Genomic DNA, 20,499 nt, shown 5'->3' on the forward strand with positions numbered 1-20,499 from the left:
CATATAATAATCATGTAGAAATAGAAATTTTTAAAGATTGTGTTATAACCACAAAAATATGAATTTCACAAATACAGTTTACAATAATCAGTTATTGATTATTGATCATACTACAATAATCAGTGAATCAGTTAAAATGGCCTCCCATTCCACAGATTCTCAAGCTAGATATTTAAAAATCCAACTGCTAAAGCAAAAATGTAAATACTGACCAGTTAATTTATACCAGCAATACAGTCAAATAAAACCTCAACTATAATTTTCTTTTATGTAACTTGATGAGCAATTTAAAAATGGTAGCATTTAAGAATAAAGAAAGTGATTTATGCTCTCTAAAAATTACCACAGATCAGTAAAAAAAAAGAGAGGGCCCACTGAAAGACACATATATGGCATGTACCCTTACTTTTAGATCTGAGGGTAACAAAACAAAATTTTAACATTAATGAAATAAATTACCAGGAAAATGATTTTTTTATGTCTGTGAGGAAGGCAAGACTTTTCTAAAAAGAAACAAAGAAAAGCAGTAAGGCTTATACTACAACAAACAAAAAATATGTACTGAAAACGTCCACAATGTTAAAAACAAGTGGTAAGAACTTCTATTCAGGCTTCTACTGACTTAATCGATCTTCAATAAGAGTAATAAAATCTGAGGGAAAAAAGCACACACTATTTGACAGCACTGAAGAGGTAGCAAAGGCAGGCAGATACTGAAGGCATGTTAACTCTTGAAAGAAGAGAACTGTACTGGGTAAAATCACTGGTATATATTTCTGCAATGGGCACTCACCAGTCTAAGTGTCCCATAGGTGGGTAAATTCAGTCTTACTGCTTATGAAAAGTAGAAGGACAGACTATTAGGTCTCCAGAAGATATGGAAAGTAATGGGAGAAATTCAGTGAACCAGACTCAGGAGCTCTAAAATCTGCAAATAAACTCCACCCAGATAACTGGCTAATGTATAACCTTCACATTTGTCAATAATATTGCAAGAAGCTCAGCAAAAAGCAAGAGCTGGAAGGCTGAACAAACTGAGAAGATGATACCTACACTAAGGGAGTTTAGATTTTGAATTTGGCATATTATTAAAAGACAAATCAATAATCTTCACAAGAAAAATAAACCAGAAGATTCTAACAGTACTATAAGTTTCATATACCATTATTAGATTCTCATAGACACAGAAAACTGTGACTCCCAGTCAAGAGGATAAAGATCAATAGGAACAGATCCAAAATAACAGGATGTGGTAATTAGCTATAGAGACTTTAAAGAGTTAGCATAAATATATTGGAGGACATAAAGGAATACATTATCATAATAAGAAAGCAGACTGGAAAACTGCACTAGGGAACAGAAGCTCTAAAGCACATAAAAGAAAATTCTAGGGCAGCCCGGGTGGCTCAGCAGTTTAGAGCCGCCTTCAGCCCAGGGCCTGATCCTGGAGTCCTGGGATCGAGTCCCACATCCAGCTCCCTGCATGAAACCTGCTTCTCCCCCTGCCTGTGTCTCTGCCTCTCTCTCTCTCTCTCTCCCTGTGTCTCTCATGAATGAATGAATGAATGAATAAATAAATAAATAAATAAATAAATAAATAAATAAAATCTTTAAAACAAAACAAAACAAAAAAAGAGAAAATTCTAGACCCCAAAAGTAAAATATTAAAATAAAAACCTGGATGTGTTTAATAGCAAAATAGTAACAAAAGTAGAGTATGTCAGGAAATATGAAGATATATGCATACCAACAGGAACTGCCCATTCTGCAGAATAAAGAGAAACAAAAGTTTCAAAAATTGAATAGACAGTGATATCAGCAAAAGTACTGGCAGCTCCAAAAGGTTGTCCCAACCAAAAGAACATGAATAAAATCAAACAAAAATTCTGAGTCAACTTTTGAAAGAACTCTGGAAAAAAAAAATCAACATACTGGAAATAGTAATATGGCAGAAATAAGTCTTCACCTAACAACAATTACTTTTAATGTAAATGGATTAAATTCCACTATCAGTAGACTGAGGTTGACAGAATGAATAACTAAAACATGATAAAACTATTGAAAGTGAAAGAATGGAAAAAGACATTCCATGAAGATGCTAACAAAGAGAGCTATGTGGCTATACTAATATCACACTAAATACTCAAAAACTATTATAAGAGAAAAAGAAGGAAACTATATATGTACAAAAGGGTCCATTCACCAAGACATAAAAATTATAAAGAATATACAACAAACAACAGGTTTGCAAAATATATAAAGCAAACCAACAGAATTAAGGGAGAAATTGACAGTTTTAAGGTAATAACTAGAGATTTCATTATGTCACTTCAAATAATGGATAGAATTTTTAGACAGATAAGCAGAGGACTGACAACACAGTAAATCAACTGAACCTAACAGACATACATAAAACACTTCACCCACAATGACAGAATGCCCATTTTTCTCAAATGCACATGGAATATTTTCTAGGATAGAGAGTATTTTGGTCCAGAATACAGACCTTAAAAGATGGGCATATAAATCATTTATAATCAGAACAATTCAAATGAGGCTGGGAATCCATAACATAAGGAAAAGTGGAAAGTTCACCAATATGTGAAAATTAACACCCTCTTAAATGACCAACTGAATAAAGAAGATATCAAAAAGTGAAATTGGAAATGCAAGTGAAATTGGAAATGTTGTTGTTTCAACATTAGAAAATCAATCAATGCAAACTTCTATGCTAACATAATAAAGGACAAAAGCCATATGATTATTTCAAAAGACGCAAATAAAGTAGCAGACAAAATTCACTAACTATTCACGATCAAGACTTCAGCAAACTAAGAATGGTAGGGGCCCCCTCAAACTGACAACAAGCATCTAAGAAAATCCTACTGCCTATATCATACTTTAAAAATTATTTATCTTGGGCGACCCAGGTGGCTCAGCAGTTTAGCGCCACCTTCAGCCCAGGGTGTGATCCTGGCGTCCCGGAATCGAGTCCCACATCAGGCTCCCTGCATGGAGCCTGCTTCTCCCTCTGCCTGTGTCTCTGCCTCTCTCTCTCTCTCTCTGTGTCTCTCATGAATAAATAAAATTTTTAAAAAATAATAAATAATAAATACATAAAATAAAATTTATCTCTATGACTGGGAAGAGGGCAAGAATAGGTGTCCATTTCTATTCAACACTGTAGTGGAATACCTAGTCATTGCAATAAAACAAGTAAAAGAAATAAAAAGTATAAGACAAAGAAGTAAAACTGCTGTTATTTATAGATAATATATTTATCCCTATAAGAAAAACAGAGTATACAAATAATTTCAAGATCTAATCAGTTAATTAAATAGAGTCACATGATCCAGGTATCTACAAATCAACTGCACTTGATTTCTGCCTGTGGTTGTCACTGAGTAAGCATCATTAAGGTCTCCTCTCCCACTGCTGTGATGTCTAAGTCAGAGTCTCCTGAAGGCATCAAGCAGCTGTGGAAGCTGTTCATCAGAGCTGGAGCTTGGAAACAGTCAATGAGTCTCAGAGGCCACCATGAGAACTGGGGAATGTTCCCGGACTGTGTAATGATAAGAGATCCACAGACCAAGCACTCCAGAGGTTTTGTCTGTCACATAAGCCACTGCAGAGGTGGATGCAGCCATGAATGCAGGGCCACACAAAGCAGATGGAAGAGTTGTGGATCCAAAGAGGGTTGTCTCAAGAAAACATTCTCAAAGATCTGGCGCCTACTTAACTGTGAAAATCAGTTTTGTTGGTGACATTAAAGAAGACACAAAATAACATCACCTAAGAGATTATTTTGAGAAGTATGGGAAAACTGAAGTGATTGCAATCATGATTGACTGAGATGGTGGCCAGAATAGAGGCTTTGCTTTTGTAATATTTGATGACCAGGATTCCATAGATAAGATTATCATTCAGAAATATCATAATACTGTGAATGGCCACAACTGTGAAGTAAGAAATGGCTAGTGTTACATCCAGCCAAAGAGGTCGACATGGTTCTGGAAACTTTGGTGATGATCACGGAGGAACTTCAGGAAGCGAAGCGGCTTTGTTGGCAGTGGAGGTGGTGGTCGGTGGATACGGAAACAATGGGGATGGCTATCGTGGACATGGTAATGATGGAAGCTATTCTGCAGGCGAGGAAAGCTACAAATGATTTTGTCAATTACCACAATCAATCTTCTAATTTTGATCCAAGAAACGAGGGAAATTTTGGAGACAGAACCTCCAAGCCCGTAAGGTGGTAGAGGCCAATGTTTTGCCAAACCATAAAACCAAGGTGGCTGTGGTGGTTTTATCAGAAACAGCTATGACAGCGGCAGAAGATTTTAACTAATGTCAGGAAACAAAGCTGAGCAGGAGAGGAGAGCCAGAGAAACGATAGGGAAGCTACAGGTTACAAAAGATTTGTGAACTCAGCCAAGCACAGTGGTGGCAGGGCCCTAGCTGCTACAAGACATGTTTTAGACAATACTCACATGCATGGACAAAAACTTGAGGGCTTTATTTTCAGATAATTGCATAACAGGTTATTTTAGTTTCTCTTCTATGGAAAGTGTAAAGCATTCCAACAAAGGTTTTTATTGTAGATTTTTCTTTTTTTGCACTGGTGGTATCAATTGCTAAATGTAATAGTTTGATCATGATGCTGAATGAATGTGTCTTTTTAAAAATGTAGCATAAAATTAGTCTACTCTGAAGCCACTCTGGTAAACTACCCCAACAATATGAAGTTAGAATGACTTCAAGGTGATTCCAGGTTCCATTCAAGATGTACTTATGGGACAGCCTGGGTGGCTCAGCGGTTTAGCGCCACCTTCAGCCCAGGGCGTGATCATGGAGACCTGGGATTGAGTCCCTCGTTGGGCTCCCCACATGGAGCTGGCTTCTCCCTCTGCCTGTGTGTCTCATGAATAAATAAAATCTTTAAAAAAAAAAAAAAAAGAAAGAAAGAAAGAAAAAGAAAGAAACCAAAATGTATTTATAACCTTCTTGAGCCATTGTCTCCAGAAACTTTAACATAGTTGAACTGACAGTTACTGTTGTGACCTGGAGTTCACCATTAAAAGGATCACCCAAACAAAGTCACAGAGCTTATTTGGTTATTAATATGATTGTTGGCATATCTTACATGATTGGTCTAAACTGAATTATGGTATCAAAATAATAAATGGGAATAAAGCCTGTGTATCATACAATATCATGGATAATCAATAAATGATTTAATATACTCTTGAAAAAAATCAACTGCACTCTTATATGCTAACTAGAAATTTAAATCACTAAAAACAATTCCATTTACATTGCAAACAAATCATTGAGAACAAGAGCAAAAGAGATCACAACATCCTTACAAATAAATCCAAGAAAAAATCTGCAAACAACAAAACATCCTTGAGACAAATTTAAAATAATTGACATGGAGGTTAACCATGTTTCCTGTTCAGAAGACTAAACGTGTTTGGGATGATAATTATTTTCAATTTTGTCTCTAGAATCAATACAATCTATTCAAACTGCAGCAAGCTTGTTTGCAGAAATTGGCATGCTAATTCTAAACTGTATATAATAATTTAAAAAGTAGAATGACCAAAGCAATCTTTAAAATGTAGTGTAACAGTTACTATGAAGTTCCAACAATTGACACTTTGGTATTGGTGAAATAATAGACATGTGGATGGATGGAGCAAAATTAAGCCTACACAAAGATATCAGTTGAATTTTTTGACAGAGGTACCAAGAAATTTTAATGGAGAAAGAAAAATTTTCAACAAATAGTGCTTGATCACCAGAACAGGATATCTGCATGGTATAAATTTAAAAATAAATAAATAAATAAATAAATAAATAAATATTTTTAAAAAATCACCAAACATTACTTATACCAAATGGACATTAACTCAAAATGGACCACAGACCTAAATGTATAACCTGAAAGTACTAAATGGAAAGCACAAGAGAAAATCTTTGTGAGCTTAGAACACAAAAACACATAAACCACCTAACAAAAATATTAATAAGTCGGACCTTAGTATTTTTCTCTGAGAACAAAAAAAGCAGGCTACAGTCTAGGAGAATACATTCATGGCAAATACAGGTTCCCCTCGCTATCTGAAAGCAGAGTGTGCCACTGAAACATCTGGAAGATGAAATGGTATAAAGCAAAGAAGCACCTACCACTTCACAGAAGTGGAAATCCTCTTGGATGTTCTTCAGTTACTGAAAACCGGTTCTAAGGCAGGTCTTTCATCAAAGCAAAGTGGCATAAAGTGAAACTTAAGATAGTGGGGAAAGCCTGTATATTAGAAAGTGACTTTCATCTATACTATATTAAGAACTCTTACAACTCAGTAAGACAAAGAATCCACTTAAAAAATGGGAAAGATCTTTGAACAGATACTGTGCAAATCAAATACCAATATCCAATAGGAGCTTGAAAATATCTTTTTAAAAGGAAACTGAAAATTAAAACCACAATGAGATACCACTACACACACACAAACACACACAAATGGAATTGCTAAAATGAAAAACAGTGACCATACTATGCTTTGGAAAGGATTTAGAATAACTCGAACTTCCCAACTTTGCTGGCAGAACATGAAATTGTACAGCCTTAAGAAAATAATTTGGCTTTTTTTTTTTTATAAAGTTAAACATACACTTACCGTATGACCCAGCAATCGCAGTCATAGGTATTTTCCCAGGAGAACTGAAAACATATGTCCACACAAAGACTTGTACAGGAATGTTCATAGCAGCTTTATTTGTAATGGCCTAAAACTGGAAACAACCCAAATGTCCATCATCAGGTGAATGGATAAACAAAATGCGGTATATCCATACAACGGTATATCCATACTCAGCAATAAAGAACAAACTATGAATACGTGCAATAATACTGGTGAATCTCAAAATCATTATGCTGAGTGAAAGTAGTCAAACATTATATACTGCGTGACTCCACTTACGGAGAGTTATAAAGACGCATGCTAATACATAGTGACACAAAGCCCATCGGTATGTGTTTGGGAATGAATGTGAAAGTCATGTCAATTACAAAAGGGCACAAGCAAAATTCACCATGCAAAGATCCTTTTCTTGATTGTAGTGATAGTTTCATGGATATATGCATGTCCAAGTCAATAAACTGTATAATTTCAAAATGAGAAGTTAATTGTAGATCAAAGTTGAGCCCCAAACAAAGCAAGTTATAGAAGTTAAGGTAAGACAATATGTATTTAGTCATTACCATGCAAAACAATACTGTCACTATTGATTACTGCAATAAAAAAAGTTAAAAGTAAAATATCCTGAATTGGGATAAAAAATACCAAATTCTGACAACAGATCTATCTGCGCAGAAAGAAAAGACAATGGACTGTAGACACCTAGTTAATAGGAGGCTTCAGCTATTTTGTATTTAAATTGCCTTAAATCTTAGAGTATGAAATGAAAATATAAAATTTTTTTTGAACAGATGACATACTTGTTTGCTCGCTGGAATGATATGTGTGCATACTTGTTTACAATATCATTTTCTATATTTCTAGATGTTTGAAATATACCATTATAAAAAAGGGATTTATTTCCAAACAGCCATAATAATTCTCTGCCACACACACACACACACCTTCACACCAAAAGCAAAACCAAACAAACAAAAATAAACCTCCAGGTACAGATAACTTCAATGAAGACTTAAGCACTTGAGGAGACAATTATATAAATTTTACACAAACTATTTAGAAAAAGCAAGAAGAAGGAATGACTGTAATTCATTTTTTAAACAGCAGTGCCCTAATACTAAAATTTTACAAATATTTACAAAATTATAGACCAAAGTCCCTCATGAATATAGATACAAAAATCCGTAACTGTTAGCATATAAAACCTAGTGACATATGGAAATTATAAATGATGATCACTTGTAGTTTACATTATGTCAGCTTATACAACGTCAGTTCAACATCTGTGCATCCATCAATGCATCATAAGTATGATAACAGATAAAAAATATATGATTATTTCAATAGTGTATAAAAAACATGACAAAATTCAACTTCATTCATAATCACAAATAAAAATAAATAGGGTCTGGAAGAAAATTTCCTTCATCAATCAATGGGACCTCTGAAAAGCCTCCAACTAGTATCACACCTAACTGGGAAAGCCTGTGGATCATGACAAGGGGAAGAGGAAAAAGATGCCAACTCTCACCACTTCTCAGCCCTTTTCAGAATGTGACAGCCAAGATTAATGTGGCAATAAAAACAAAGGGGATAGAACTTTAAACAAAAATGTCATACTGTCTTTATTCTTATGTGACATTATTAGGTAAGAAAAAAAATCCTAAAAATAAAAAATAAATTCTCAGTGCAATAACTGTGTCTAGTAAGACCACATTAGACAAGGTCAATATTTTTAGAAGAAAACAGGAAAAATTCTTCATGAATTTGGGATAAGCAGAAATTTATTGGATGAACACACTATCTGTGAGCCATTAAGAAAAAAACTGAGAAAGTTAGTTTTGTCAAAATTAAAATTTCAGTTATTTGAAAGATACCATACAGAAAGTCAGAAGAATACACGTTTTATTTCCAGCATCTATGAACCTTTATAAGTGAACGTTGAGAAGAAAAATGACCTGATAAAAGAGTAGAATAAAATGTTTGAACAACAATTCACAAAAGAATATGTGTAAGTGCTCAAAGAGAACATTAGAAGATACTTGGTACCATCAACTGTATGGTAACTGTAAATTATACTATAAATGAGATAATACTACACTCTGAGATGGCTAAAATTTAAAAAGTGGACAATACTAAGACTGCAAGAATGTGAAACAAGTAGAAATCTCATATTTTGCTGGTGGGTATGAAAATCTTTCAATCAATACTCAATAAACTTTGGGAGTTTCTTAACAGGTTAAACATACTTTACCATATTACCCTACACCTTCACTCTCATATATTATCCAAGAGAAACAAAAATATAGCTCCACGCAAAAACTCATACAGAAATGTTCATACAAGCTTTGTTCACAATAGCCAAAACTAGAAACAACCCAAATGCCTTTGAAGAGTTGAATGGATAGTTACATTTAATAAGTAGTTGTAAGTGATAGGAAATGGCATAAGGGAACAATTTGGGGAACAGAAATTTCTGTATGTTCATAGTCATATCAGTTAAATCAATGAATATATACATCAGAACTCACTAAACTGTGAAATTAAAATGTTTACCTTAAAATTAAAATGTGTGCACTTATCAGACATCTTAGTGAAGTTGATTAAAAAATATTTTCCCAAAGCGCCCAGGTGGCTCAGTTGGTTAAGCATCTTGACTTTTGATTTGGACTCAGATCATGATCTCAGAGTCCTGAGATTGGGCCCCAAATCTCTCTCCACGCTGGGCGTGAAGCCTGCTTAAGAGTCTCTCGTTGCCTCTCCCTGTGCCCCTCCCCATCACTTGCACATGCTCTCTGAAAAACCACCATATGTATTTTTCCACAAATAAAGTTCCTAATGCAAATGGTTTCGTTGGGTGAATTCTATAAAATACTTAAGGAAAAAATATTATTATTATTACATATATATATGAACATATATATCACATATACACAAACACATGTAATATATATATGTACTATACATACATACATATATAAAACTTTTCAGAATACAGAGAAAGAACACTGCCAACTTGTTTTTAATGGCCAGAATATCCTTGATTACTAAAACTGAGAAATAAATTATAATAAAACACGTAATATAAATACAATTCCTTAAAATATTAGTATGTTACATCTGACAATATGTAATGATGAAGTGGAGTTTGTCCAAGGAATGTAAAGTTCAATAAATATTTTTAAAGATTAAATATAGTTCATGCTTTTATTTTAATAAATGCAGAAAAACAGCTGACAAAATCCAATTCTCATCTATAATAACTCATAAACTAAGAATAAATAGGAATTTCTTAATCTGATAAAGGACATGTAAAAAACAAACCCTACAGCTAGTATCATACTTCAAGGTGAAATACTGCATGTCTTCTTCCTAAGATTAGAAACAAGAAAAGCATATTCATTCTCATAATTTAAATTAAATATTTATTCAAGGCCCCTGAAAGAGGAAAAGAAGAAATAGGGGGCACAAAGATTGACAGGAATAAGTAATACTTTATTTGCTAAACTATGATTGTTTACATAGCAAGTCATAGAGGTCTACAAATTATCTGCTATAACTAAGTTTAGTAGGTCATAGGAAATAAATCCTACATACAAAATAAATTTCCAGTTTTTTAACAATCAGCAATTGAAAATTAAATTAAAAAGTCCAACTTAACATAGAGTAAAAAATGTGTAAGGCATTCTCACTGAAAATGACAAAATATTGATGAGAAATTTAAGAAGCCCTAAAGGAACCAAGATACCTCTACACTGGTTTCCATAATAATAGCTATAGCAATTTACATTCCTGCCGATGGTGCACAGGAGTTTTTTTTTTCCACATCCTCACCAATATTTGTGACTATTTTTTGTCTTACTGGTAATAACATGATATCTCATTGTGGTTTTGATTTTCATTTCCCTGGTGATTTTGAATACCTTTCCATATACCTGTTGGCCATTTGCATGTCTATTCAGGTCATTTGCCTGTTTTTTAATTGGGTTACTTGTTTTTATGCTATTGAGTTGTAGGAGTTCCTTATATATTTTGGGTATTAGCCCCTTAGCAAATACATGGTTTGCAAATATTTTGTCAAAATATGGAAACAACCTAAATGCCCATCCATGAATAAAAGAATAAAGAAAATGTGATTTATATGTACAATGGAATACTGTCCAGCCTTTAAAAAAAAAAGGAAATTCTGCTATTCATATCAGCATGGATGAACGTAGAAGACATTATGCTAACTGAAATAAAGCAGATATAGCAAGACAAATATCGCATGATTTCACTTGCATGCAGAATCTAAAATAGTCCAACTCAAAGGAGCAGAGAGGAGAATGGTGGTTGTGAGGGGCTGGTAGGAGAAATGAGGAGATATTAATAGCATCAGTTATGTAGGATGAACTAATTTCTAGAGATCAAAATATAGCAATGTAACTATAATTAATAATATTGAATTGCATACTTGAAATTTACTGAAGGGATGGATAGTAAGTGATTCCACCACACACACACACACACACACACACACACACACACACAAAGTGGTACCTATGGGAGATAATGGGAGGCTGATGGATATGTTAATTAGCTTGATTGTGGTGGTGATTTCACAATGCACACATTATCAAAACATCAGGTTGTACATCTTATACAATTTGTCAATAATACCATAATAATGATGAAAAAAATAAAATAGCTCATGAATACAAAGCCACATTCTCTCCAAATCATAATTCTATCACACTTACTGAAAATGGAAATTGACCAGCTGATTCTAAAATGTAAATGGATATACATAGGACTTTTCCAAAGATGGCAAACACAATATATCCCATCTTATACATTCTTAAATTGTGACCTTGTTGAACACCAGAGACTGTGTCACCTCCCTCTGAACCTGATTAGACCTCTGTATGGCAAAAGTGACACAAGGTGACTTCTGAGGCTAGTCCTAAAACACACAGCTTTCCACTGTTTTCTTAGGACATGAGCTTTTAGATTCCATCACCACACTCTAATGTAATAGTACCCAGTACTCATGCAGCGCTGGTTTCAGTGCACAGTATTACCATGAGTCAGTATGGAAACCCTCATGAATGATAGATAGGCACATGGCCTTAGTCAACAGAAACTGTTGCAATACAGAGAATAACTAGCCTAGACTGAACTCTGGTTCAGCCTAATAAACCTTAAAAGCAAGATCAGAAATGGTCAAAACAACTTCTCTATGGCAGAACAAAACTAACATAAAAATACAGAAATACAAAAATATTCAACAACAACAAAATATGCATAATGTCTGGCATTCAGTGAAAAATTAACTGTATGACAGGCAAGAAAATATGACTCATAATAAAAAGAAAAATAAATTGCCATGACCTATGAACAAACATGTGAGAACTAGCAGAAAAGAACATTAAAACAATTATATAGCAATATTCCATTAAGTTCAAGACTTAATACATGGAAGATAAAAAAAGTGTTTAGATTACCTGCAGGTCAAAACCGAGATGTGTGAGATGAAAATGTACACAGGACAAGCTTAGCAGCCAATATGACACTGCCAAAGAAAAGACAAGGAAGTGTGAAGAGGCAACAATTGGAACTCCAGGATAAAACACACAGAAAACTTTATGAAGAGATCAATAAAAAGCCATGAGAAAATGTCAGTCAAGCTCTAAAGGACAAGGGTCTCTAAAGGAGTCTCTAAAGGAGAAGGGGTACTTAAAAACTATTTCAATAAATAAAGCAGAATAATTTTCCATGCCAAAAATGTCAATTTGAAGAGCACTGGGTGTCCACAGATCCAACACACTCAGAGCCAGACTCCCAGCACAAGAATCATGAAGAAACTGAACCAAGGCCCAACATATGCACATTCGTACAAGCAGGGACAAAGAGAAACTCTTCAAAGGATGCTCAGAAAGACATCATTGACAACACTGAGATGACAGCACACTTCCCAGTGGAAACAATTCAAATTACAAGACACGGCAACACTAGGAAAATGTATAAAGAACAGAAAAACGGTCAACCTAGATTTCTATATCCAGTAAACAAAATAGCTCAAATGAAGAAAATGAAATATTAAGAAGATGAAGTGTTTTCAACAGCAGAGTAAATAAAGTCCTTCAGGCCATTGGAAATCAACTGCGGATGGACGGATGGACGTGGGTCTATGTGAAGAAGGAACAGCACTGGAAATGGTAATTATATGGGTAAATACAAATACATAAGATTTTCTTATTGTTTACATCCTCATAAAAGATAATCAGCTAATAAAAATAGTAACAATGTGGTGTGAGATTTGTGATACATGTAAAACTAAAATGGATGTTGGGGCACCTGGGTGGCTCAGTGCTTAAGCGTCCAATTCTTGATTTCTCTCTCTCTCTCTCTCTCTCTCTATATATATATATATATATATATATGTGTGTGTGTGTGTGTGTGTGTGTATATACATACATGTATACGTGTGTGTATGTGTGTGTATATATATATACATATATACATATATATATACACACACTGAACTGATAAACCACGTCAACACTAATAAAAAGAAATCTTTAATACTTATTTGGCAATGTTAACATTAGACAAACTACTACAGGGGAAAGAGCATTATAAGGAATTACTTAATGGTGATAAGAGTATTAATATAAACAGAAGGCTATAATACCTTACCCATTTATGTACCAAAGAGCAGAACTTTCAAAAGAAATGAAAAAAACATTGATAGAACTATAAAGAGAAATAGACAATTCACTTTACTAAGACAGGTAAATACCCCTCTCTAAATAACTAATAAACAGAAAATGAATAACGATATAGGAAATTCGGGCAGCCTGAGTGGCTCAGCGGTTTGGCACCACCTTCAGCCCAGGGCATGATCCTGAGACCTGGGATCGAGTCCCACATCGGGCTCCCTGCATGGAGCCTGCTCCTCCCTCTGCCTGTGTCTCTGCCTCTCTCTCTCACACACTCTACTCTGTCTCTCTCATAAATAAATAAAATAAATAAATGAAATCTTTAAAAAAAAAAGGATATAGGAAATTCAAATAACATCAACAACCAAACTGACCTATTTGATATTTAGAGAACATTCTACCCAATGAAATAAAAATACATATTCTTCTGAAGTACAAATGGTTCATTTACCAAAATATACCATTTGCTGGGCCATAAAACATGTCAAAAAACCTAAGAAGTATTCAAATCATGTAAAGTATGCTCTCTAACAACAACTGAATTAAATGAGGATTCAACAGAAGAAAGACTTCTGGGAATTCCCATAACATTTAGAAATTAAACACACTTCTAAGTAACTGATTGCTGGAAGGAGAATCAAAAGAGAAATGAACATTTTGACATAAATAAAGATGAAAACACAACATGTGAAAATCTGTGAGGTGCCACTAAAGGAATACTAGGATATTAAAGGATACAAATTATCAAAATGCTGCCCCCCAAAAGATAACCTGAATAGCCTTGTGTATTAAAAAAATTGAATTTTTAGCAAAAAACAGAAGACAAAAAAATATTGCCTAACAAAACAAAATAAAAAGTGTACTATGGTTTTGCCTTGTTATTTATAGTAAAATGCAGGAGAAAACAGATCAATTGAAGATTGCACTGAGAAGCAAAATAGAGTCAGCACCTGATGATTTGAAAGGTTCTTAGCCTATCCACCTTGCAAAAGATGCTAAAACTGGAGAATTCACTTGCTTAAAAGCAAGCTCTGGAGAGAATGATGGTATGGCTAGATAAACTTTTGCTACTGAAATTAGGTCTGTGACTCATAGATCCACTCAACTATCCTAGAAGAAATCTGGAATCGATACATAGTTATTCTGGAAAGATCTGGGTCTCCACAAAACCTGTCTGTCTTGATGAATGGTGTGAATACCCAGGACATACACAGATCTGCCAGTTTTTGAGAATGTTTCACAGCAGAAACATGGCTAACTTGGACTAAAGGGGATACCGACAAGATAAAATTAAAGAGGGCTGTTAGATTTCCAAATGTTTACAACAAGCAGGAAATGGGCTGCATTATTATCTTCAAACACATGCTACCCTTCAATAAAAAAGAATGACTGACATGAATATGTCCCCCGCCCAGAGGCTGACCCAGCAAAGCCACAGGCCTGGAATCTGGGACAATGGAGACTCCACGGAGTTAGTGCCTCTGTGACTCCCATGGGAAGAGGACGGAGCTACACAGGTCTATTCCAAAGCCCTGAAATTTAACAGAATTTTCCCTCCTGAGTTTCAAACTTGTTGACCCCTTTCTGCCAGTTTCTCCCTTTTCAAAACAGTAATGTCTACCTTATGCCTATCCCACCATTTTATTTTGGAAGTATATAATTTTTTTTCTAAGTTCAAATGTCCATAGAAGAGAGAAATGTTACCCCAAGATGAATTATGCCTGGAGTTACAACCATACATAATTTGGGTAACTTATATAATGATAATTTGGAATTTTTGAACTAATATTTAGATGAGATTAGTTGGGACAGGGGGAATGTATCTCAAAGTGGTATAGTCAAAAATATTTGAGGGCTAAAAGGCAGATTGTAGTGTGTTCAATTATGTCCCTCAAAACGATACTGTCTACATCTCACCTCTTAATACCTTTGAAACTGATAAAAACACTATACTTAAGTGAATAATACAGCATATTACAGTATACTTAAAGTGAGCCATAGATTAAATGGATTAAAAGACACTGTCGAAAAAGGATTAAAACTTGAAGACTTAGTTATCATTCCTTATATAAGAGACACACATTAATTACTTCAATGAAAAGGTTAGGGCCCCTGGGTGGCTCAGTCAGGTAAGCGTCTGACTCTTGGTTTTGGCTCAGGTTATCGTCTCAGGGTCATGAGATCAAGCTCTGAGCTGGGCTCCATGTCCATATCTGCTTGAGATACTCTCTCCCTCTGCCCGTCCCCCTGCTCATTCTCTCTTTCTCTCTCTAAAAAACAAACAAAAACAAACAAACAAACAAACAAAAAAACTCGAAGTGAAAAGGCTAGAAAAAAATCACACAAATAAAAATCTGGAGTAGTTTTATTAATGTCAGAGAATTATTTTTAAAAATCAGTATTTGAGAATTTTAACTATTTTATCTTGGTAAATGACAACAAAGATTCACAGAAAACAAAAAATCCATGTGAATATAAGATATATTAACAAACATACATTATCAAATAGATGGACATAACTGGTATTTATAAACCAATACACTCAATAACTGCAGTATATACACGTTTCCAATAAAATAACTATAAATATATGGATTAAATTAACACAGAGTATGTTAATTCACCACCGTAGATTAAATCAGTACCAAATTATATTTTGAAAATCTCCAAAATATTCAAGAAGCATATATATTTTTTTTTTTTGAGGAGGGAAAAAGAATAAAAGGGAAAAGTATTCTTTGGCAGTTGAGTAGAGATGTGGAAAAGGAGCAAAGGGGGAAAAAATTAAGATCCTTAAACATATTTAAGAAAGAACCAGAGCAACAGCTGTCCTTCCTGTCAGGGTGACCCCACGCCCCAAGCCCACCATCCATGCCCCACCCTCAACTCCACCTGTCCCTGCGTAAAGCACACCATAACTCCTGGTCTACACTCCACCTTAACTCCAGCCACCCAATCAGGGCACCTCTGGCACAGAACAACCCAGGACCCACTGGCTTCCATATATTTCAGGTGTCCTGACGGGGTATTCTCTGCATGCACAGCCCTAAGACCACCTGACCCACACCAACTTCAGCTCTAGTCACCACACCATAGCACCCCCAGCCATGCCAGCCACAGTGAGCAGGTACACACACAACCCACAGAGGGAATGACCATACACAAGACCATTCTTTCAAGTTTAGGAGAAGTACCTATTCCACCTAATTCCCAGAAACACAAAAAGTCAAGCAAAATGAGAGGATGAGAATTTACTCTAAAAAGAAAGAAAAAGACAAATCTTCAGGAAAAAACAATGAAACAGAGATAAGAAGTATGCCTGGTAAAAAATTTACAGTAATGATCATAAAGATGCTTACTGGGTTGGAGAGAAGAGTATAAGAACTCAGTGAAAACGTCAACAAAAAGAAAATATAATAAAGAATCTAACAGAGTTGAGAAATACAATAACTGAAATGTGGGGCACCTGGGTAGTTCAGTCAGAGAAGTATGCAACTCTTGATCTTGGGGTGATGAGTTCAAGCTCCATGTTGGGTGCAGATTACTAAAAAAATAAATACACTTTAAAAAGAATACAATAACTGAAATGAAAAATATACTGGAGGGAATCAGCAGAGTAGCAGATGCAGACAAATCAGCAATTTGGAAGACAGGGTAACTGGAAAGCACCCAAGCTGAACAGCAAAAAAAAAAAAAAAAAAAGGAAAAAGGAAAAAAGGTGTTTAAAAAATGAGGATAGGTTAGAAGATCTCTTGAAACAATATCCAGTGAACAAACTTGCATTACAAGGGGCCCAGGAGGCGAAGATAAAGAGATAGAGGAGAAAACACATTTGAAGAAATAATAGATGAAAACTTCCCTAACCTGGGAAAGGAAAGAGACACCTGGGTTCAGGAAGGACAGAGCTCTCCCTACAAGATGAATCCAAGGAAATCCACACTATGACACATAATAATTAACATGGTAAAGATTAAAGACAAAGAGAATTTTAAAAGCAGCAAGAGAGAAGCAGATAATTAGGTACAAGGGAAACCCCATAAAACCTCCAGTTGATTTTTCAGCAGAAACTTTGCAGGCCAGAAGAGAGTGACATGATATATTCAAAGTGGTGAAAGGGAAAAACCTGACTATGTAATGAAACCTCTATAAAAACCTATGAGAACAACTTTTTGATCTTTTTCTTTTACGAGCTTCCACACTTGTGTACTCAGAATGCTTTCTTGTGCTACTAAGGTAGGCTGCAAGCTCAACATGGACAGAAGCTTGTTTTCTTCAGGTCCTTATCCTATATATCTTTTCATCTGGCTGCTGATTCAGATCTTTTATCACATCCTTTAAAAAATTAATAAACATAAAATAATAGTTGTCCCTGAGTTCTGTGAGCTACTCTAGTATATTAATCAAACCTAAGGAAGTTGTTGGAACCTCCAATCTACAGCCGCTTGATGAGAAGCCCAGGTTAACAGCATGGGGCTTACGACTGATGCCCAAAGTTGCAGGGGGGAGGCTGGGGACAGACTTGTAGGACTATACATTATAATATTTCAATGCTCAATTAAAAAAGAAAAAACATGCAAGAAACAAACACAAAAAAAAATCATGTGCCCTTAAAGGAACATCATAAACCGATAGAAGTCATTCTTGAGGGAAGCCTAGAATTCAGACTTACTAGAAAAAACTATCCTATGTTTAAAAGGCTTAAAAGACTACAAAGAACAAAAGACAGAGGAAGATGGTATATGAGAAAAAACATGAATAACAATAAAAAATATAAATCATAAAAAGGAAACAAATTTTGTAGCTGAAACACAGTAAGTGAAATAAAAACTGATTAGAGGAGTTGAACAGCAGATATAAGTACATATAAGAAAGAATCAGTGAATCTGAAGATAGGACAATTGAAATTATCAAGTCTAAGTTATAGAAAGAAAAATAAAGAAAAATGAATAGAATCAGAAGGACTTGCAGGACACCTGGAAGTTGAAATTATGGGAATCCCAGAAGGAGAAGGGAAAGACAATAAAATAATGGTAAAAAACTTAAAGAAATGCATCAATTTACAAATGAAAGAACTTAACAAATCCAAGTAGAACAAACTCAAGAGACCCATGCTGACACACATTAAAACCAAACTGTTGAAAGGTAACAGTATAGAAAATTATTGAAAGAACCAATACATAAGCAACTCATCATGTACATGAGCTCCTACATAAGACTATCAGCTAATTTATCAGGAGAAATCTTGTAGGCCAGAAGAAAGTCACATGATATACTTAAAGAGCTAAAAGGAAAAAAAATTACCTGAAAATTCTGTATCTGGTAATTATGCCCCTCAAAAATGAGGGAGAAATTAAGCTATTTCCAGAGAAAGAAAAGCTGAGGGAGTTCATTACCACTATACTTGCCCTACAAGAAATGCTAACGTGAGTCCTGGTAGAAATGAAAGAATGCTAGAAAAAAAACTCAAAGCCAGGTGACAATATAAAGATCTCTGGTAAAGGTAAATACATGAGGAGTATAAATGTAGGTATTATTATAATTATTTTGATTTATAATCACTTTTTTTATTTTCCAAAGGATTTAGGAGGTGAATGCATAAAAATAATTATATATCTCTGTTTGGAGGTATACAGTATTAAAGATACAATTTAGGACACAAATAATTTGAAGGGGGTGTACAGCTTTTATATTTGAATAAATTTAAGTTGGTATCAGTTAAAATTAGACTGTCATAAAATTAGGTTGTCATATGTCATCCCCGTTGTAATCAGAGAGTATGCTATACATACAAAGGAAATAAGGGAATCAAAAGTGTCACCATAATAAATCAACTTAACAGAAAAGAAGGCATGAATGGAAGAGATAAAGTACAAAAAAAGTTTTAAGAAATACAGGAAACATGTATCAAAAAAAAAAAAAAAGAAAAGAAACAAACCCTGAAGCCCCTCCTTATAAGTAATAACTTTAAATGTAAGTAAATTAACCTCTTTAATCAAAAGATAGATACTGGCAGAGCAGATAAAAAATTATGTGACTACATGTTATCCACAAGAGACTCAAATAGATCTAAGATGCAGATAGGCTGGCTGAAAGTGGAAAAAACAAAAACAGAAAAAGTTACTATACGCAAATAACCAAGTGAAAGTTGGGGTGGATATCCTAATATCAGACAAAATGGACAAACAAAAACTGTTACAAAATAAAAAGATGAGACATTACACATTGATGAAGGAAAATGTCAGTTCATCATAAAGACACAACAATTATAAACATTTGTGCACTGCACCTAATAAAATAGTCCCAAAATATTAAAGCAAAATGACAGAATTGAATGGAAAAAGAGTTATACAAAAAAACGACTTGAAAACCCCACTTTTAATAGTAACAACCAAACAAAAAATCAATACAGGGCTTGAACAAAACTATAAACCAATAGGACTCAAGAGCCATACATAGAAGCCTGCATCAAAGTAGCTAAATACATATTTTTATCAAATGCACACGGGACATTCTCCACTACAGACTACATTGCTGGGTGACAAAAAAAAAAAAAAAAGTTAATAAATTTTAAAAGATTGAAATCAATGAAGTATCTTTTCTGATCCCAACAGAATTAAGCTAAAAATAAGTAAATTAAGAACACTGGAAAATTCACAAATACCTGGAAATCAAACAGTATATTATTAATCAATGTATCAACTAATAAACACAAAGAAAATAAATACTATGAGATAGATAATAATGAAAACCTAATATACCAAAAAGCTTATAGGGTGCAGCAAAATGAGTGCTAAGAGTGTTACTTATAACTCTAAACACATACATAAAAAAAGCAGCAGGATCTCAAATTAATAAACTCATTTAGCTTAAGGAACTAGGAAAAGTGGAACAAACTGAGCACAAAGCCAGCAGAATGAAGGAAATAATAAAGATGAAAGGTGAGGTTAATACATAAATTATATATGTATACATATAATATATACAATAGAGAAATATCAACAAAAAAAAAAGTTGGTTCTTTTGAAAAGATGCACAAAGTTGACCACTTCAGGTAGACTAAGATTAAATGAGAGAAGACTCAAAACACTAAAATCACA

General features: G+C 34.3%; 1 protein-coding gene across 2 annotated transcripts in view; it reads right to left on the reverse strand.

Annotated features, from left to right (window-relative positions):
- The window catches only part of LOC121472315 (zona pellucida binding protein), an 89,272-nt gene that overhangs the window by 8,754 nt on the left and 60,019 nt on the right, over nt 1–20,499 (reverse strand). The window contains exon 1 of one of the 2 annotated variants that reach the window (XR_005982852.1): nt 794–878. The exons of the other annotated variant lie outside the window; for it this stretch is intronic. The gene's annotated coding sequence lies outside the window, so the exon portion shown is untranslated. Of the gene's footprint in view, nt 1–793; nt 879–20,499 lie in introns of those variants that run through there. 2 annotated transcript variants of the gene reach the window in all.

The sequence above is a fragment of the Vulpes lagopus genome, chromosome 11 (genome assembly GCF_018345385.1).
Source record: "Vulpes lagopus strain Blue_001 chromosome 11, ASM1834538v1, whole genome shotgun sequence".
Taxonomy (NCBI): Eukaryota; Metazoa; Chordata; class Mammalia; order Carnivora; family Canidae; genus Vulpes; species Vulpes lagopus.